General features: G+C 34.5%; 1 protein-coding gene across 1 annotated transcript in view; it reads left to right on the forward strand.

The window, feature by feature from the left end:
- The window catches only part of LOC119597267 (LIM/homeobox protein Lhx1-like), a 58758-nt gene extending 57897 nt beyond the window's left edge, over nt 1–861 (forward strand). The window contains exon 7 of the mRNA XM_037946799.1: nt 1–861. This exon is cut by the window's left edge and continues 118 nt beyond it. The gene's annotated coding sequence lies outside the window, so the exon portion shown is untranslated.
- Nucleotides 862–5000: the final 4139 nt, after the last annotated feature.

The raw sequence follows: 5000 nt of genomic DNA on the forward strand, positions 1-5000 counted from the left end.
CTTTCCTACCAGGCCCCACATACGAGAGAAAAATTTTAACCTTCTCATCATCCTTTCCCCCCCCCCCTCCCCCTCGCACTCTCCCTACCTACGCCCTCACGCCCAAAATGCCTCCCCCCCTACCCCTCTTCCCCCGCACCCCCACGCCCTCCTTGCCCACGCCCACATACCCAAGCCCCGCCCCCGCCCCTCTGAAGAGCGCCCTGCCTCCGCCTACGCCTCCGTCGACGTGCGCACAACTCGCCAACCAAAGATATCTCTGCGCAGCTCCTCGGTGACGTCACGGATTTTGCTATGATGACGTCATCTGAGTCTGGCTATGGAAAACAAACAAACAAATGGACAAATGGACAAAAAAAATGAATAAGTTAAGAAAGCGTTAATATTATTTGTGAGTTTATCCATCACTGCATTTTTTTTTTTTTTTTTTTTCTCTCTTTTTTGCTCTATTTGATAATGAAGTGTGTGGAATTTAATTGTAGAATTGTATAATGTATGGATGTTATAGAGAGACAACTACAAAATAATTACAAAACAAAACCTACAAAAAATAGTATTTCACGACAAATACAAACAAACAAACAAAGTAAACCCTATTTTTGTCACGTGACAATCCAGATATTTGAAGAAGAAAAAAAACAGAATTCTCACAAAAAAAATAATAAAAAATGCTAAAAAAAAAAAATGTCGGATTGATGTCGTCCAAAAGGTGTTTAAGATAATTTGTAACGCCACGGAAGTGACTGTTAGATTACAATTTATATAATTATAATTTCATAATTTAAAACGAAACATTTGTATATTATATTTTCCACCCGCCCTTCCTCCTCCTCCTCCTCCTCCTCCTCCTCCTCCTCCTCCTCCTCCTTCTCCTCCTCCTCCTCCTCCTCCTCCTCCTCCTCCTCCTCCTCCTCCTCCTTCTCCTCTTCTTCTTTTTCCTCCTCCTCCTCCTCTTCCTTTTCCTCTTCCCCTTTCTCCTCCTCCTTCCTTTCTTTCGAATCTAACAGTCGTTTCCATCGATTTTGTGGGAAGTGTGAATCTATTTGGGAGAATGAATAAACAAAGAATAGTGTTAATAACTAATAAACACAAAAGAGAAATCAAAATGCACCAAAACAAAACAAGAGAAACAGGATACAGAGACTAAAACGTATCCAAATTTCGCCGAATTTTTCATCGTCATTTTGTATAAATATTTTTTTTTTTCCTCAAACGAATGACCTGTAATATATTTTTTGGTGAAGATCTTTTTTGTACAAATTTTCTCCCTCAATATATTCGCCTTTCCTGGTTTATTGCCTCTCTGATTTGCTGTATTTATAAGGAAGGGGAAATTGAATAATCTGGGTGGGGTGGGTGGGTGGGTTGGGTGGGTGGGCCAGGGTGGGTGTTGTACATAGACAGGGAACTTGACTGTACAGAATGTTGTAAGTGCTATAAAGAATTTTTTTTTTTTTTTACTTTTATTTTTTCCCTTTTTTGTAGATAGTGATTTTCCTCTCTCATTTTTTTTTCATTTTCTCTCTTCCTTTTTTCTTTTCTTTTCGATTTTCTTTCCTCGTCTCTCTTTCACTTATGTCGTATTGTTTTAATTTTTTTTCTCTTTTTTGTGGAATTAGTTCTGTGTACTTACTATATATATACTCTTCATTATGCATTGCTTTTTTATATATATTATATATGTATTTTTTTCTCTCCTCGATATGAATAGGAAAAAAAATCTAAAAAAAAAGAAACATAGAATGAAAATGGTCTGTATTTTTTTTTTTTTTTTTTTTTTTTTTTTTATCCGTTTGACGCTTAGCAGGTAACATCTGCATACGATCACTAACTAACTATTAAGACTGCTATATGATGATGGGAGTGACGTAGCTATGACGTGTCTATGACGTGTCTATGACGTGTTTTTTGATGTAGCTCTGACGTAGGCTGAGTGGAGGTTCCTGGTAATGATGTCGATCATATGTTTATGTCAATGTTGTTTACTTTATTTCTAAGTCTGATGTCCTTTCGCCTACCTGGAAGCGAAATCTATTTATAATGTTTCACATATGACGAGGTAATGACGTAGGAGGTTGGCCGATGTATGATGACGTCACACTTGGATTTCTGCGGCGTCGCTACCTGTTTAATGGTGTGACGTCATAGCTCGGGTTCCAGCTGATATGTGACGTCACACTTGGATACCATGACGTCACTACCTGTTACTCCACGAGGCTTTTGACGTCACACTCGAGGAGGATCCGAAGAGGGTGACGTCACACTCGAGGAGAGAGTCTCACACACTCGAAAAAAAAAAATGACTTTGAGAGATTGAAAAGAAGAAAAGAAAGCAAGAAGGAAAAATGTAATAAGCTTCTATCTTTCTCGGGTCTGAAGTGTGCGAGAGATGTTTATGAATATGTAATGAATTATCCTCCCCTCCTTCCTCCCTCTCTCCCCCTCCTTTTCTCTCCCCCTCCCTCATTCTCTCGCAAAAAAGGGGAAAAAATCTCATCCTGTTAATATATTATTTTACATGTGAAAAAAAAGTGTAAGTGATTTTGATCTCTGAATACTCATTATTATTATCATTATTACTATTATTATTATTGTTATTATTATTATTATGAATATCCTTATCATTGTTATATTTCTTCGACGTTTTCTTTCTTTTTAAAGAAAATGGGATAGAAGGAAGGGGGGGGGGGTTAAAAACTCCCCCCCCCCAAAAAAAAAAACACGCAAATATGGATAATATAACTATGAACAAGTGAACAAGTATATAGTTTTATCCATGTAGCAATCAGTGCTTAATTGTTGCCTACTACAATGAACACAATTAACGATAAAATCAGTAATTAACAGCCTAGCTCTAAAGATCGCGAGAGATCCACGCGAAAATCGACCTTAAGACCTTGTGTTTACGTGCGAAATTTGCTTGCACGTTTTTTTCCTATCGTAATTGATGTCTAAGTGAGAGAGAGAGAAAGAAAAAAAAAGAAAACAAAGGAGATAGCGGGGAAAGAAGAAGGGAGAGAAGAGAAAGAGGATGAGAAAGAGGGAATAAGAGAGAGAGAAAGAGATGGGTTAGGAGAGAAAAGGGGAGAGAATAAGGAAAAAATAATTATATTATAATGAGTTAAGTGTGTGTTATTATTTTCATTTACATTTTTTTTAATTATTATTTTTTTCTGACTGTTTTATCATTGTATGTGAATCTGTGATACCGATTATTATTTGTTATAACTCCAGTGACAATTTTGTAATAAAACTAACGAAAGATAATTTCTGGTTTCCATCTATTCCTCCTATCCACGAATTTACGGAAGTGAAAGAAAAAGCGATAGATAAAAAGATGAAGAGAAAAAGACCAGATATTTTTCCCTGGTTGATAAAAAAAGAAAAAAAAAGAGAAATGGATATTCATATTTTACATTCTTTAAACCTGTGAATATATATTTTACTTATGTGATTATCCGTCTCTGTGTATGTGTGTCCACCAATATATCTACCTATATATCTATCAACTGCCCAATTTTACTCTCTCTCTCTCTCTCTCTCTCTCTCTCTCTCTCTCTCTCTCTCTCTCTCTCTCTCTCTCTCTCTCTCTCTCGCTCTCGCTCTCTCTCTCTCTCTCTCTCTCTCTCTTCTCTCTCTCTTTCTCTCTTCTCTCTCTCTCTCTCTCTCTCTCTCTCTCTCTCTTTTCTCTCTCTCTCTCTCTCTCTCTCTCTCTCTCTCTCTCTCTCTCTCTACCTCTCTCTATCTATTTATCTATTTATCTATTTATCTGTCTATCTATCACGTTATCTATCTACATATGTATGTATGTAAGAACACACACACACACAATTTTTTTGATGATTTAATTGATCTATATAGAATCTGTAAAGTAATCAAGATTATAATGCGATTGAATGCAATAATAAACAAAAACTGAAAAAAAAATAAAAGAAAGAAGAAAAAAAATTGGTATAAAAAAATATAGAAATTATAAGAAACAGAAAGAAAACCGTAAGATTTTTTTTCTTCTTGATAATATTACGTAATCAAATATAAGAAAAAAAAAAGCATCCAAAAAGACAAAAAAAAAAACAAAAAAAAACACTAACACACACAAGAAATAAAGAAAAAAAAGAAGAAAACAACAACAACAACAACAGTAATAATAATAATAAACAGAACACAGGTCAAAACACGACCCTCAGATCTTTCACCAAAAACATTTACTATTCATCTAAAGTGACCCGTGTTTACGAACTTAAGGAGACAGAAATTATAAGTTGAAACAATACTTACGAGACAGAGAGTATTCATATAAATTAATGCAAGTGAGATGAGCTATTCAACACTTATAAATATATCGTAATAGATAAAACTAAAGTATCGATTATATTTGGGAGATGCGCATTTAAGCATTGATAATATCAGTGGTTCTTAAAGGAACTGAAGATTATATATACACACACAGACATGTAGATATAAATATACATACATGAGTGGCTGTTTTCCTGTTCATCTTTGTGTACACGTTACTGTGTTTGTTTGTATATACATACATACGTGTAGAGATATACTCATACCTACACGTAGAGATACATATACTTACGTACATTTATATATATATATATATATATATATATATATATATATATATATATATATATATATATATATATATACAGACGTACATATAGGGATATAATACATACGTACATGCAGAGATGTATATACATACGTACATGTGGAGATATGTAAAGATACATACATGCAGAAATGAATATACATATGCATAATAGACGCGTATATTCATATGTATATCTCCCGATGACTATCTATCTATCTATCTATCTAGACAAAAGTAGGAGAAGAAGGAAGAGGAAGCAGATTGAAAGAAAAAGTAGAGGAGGTAAGAAAAATATATAAGAAGAAGAAGATTATTGTTATTTATAATTACAAAAAAGAAGAAGAAAAATCCACGTGGTAACTAATTCACCAAACAACAAAATAAAGCAACAAAA

Source organism: Penaeus monodon, chromosome 39 (genome assembly GCF_015228065.2).
Source record: "Penaeus monodon isolate SGIC_2016 chromosome 39, NSTDA_Pmon_1, whole genome shotgun sequence".
Classification (NCBI taxonomy): Eukaryota; Metazoa; Arthropoda; class Malacostraca; order Decapoda; family Penaeidae; genus Penaeus; species Penaeus monodon.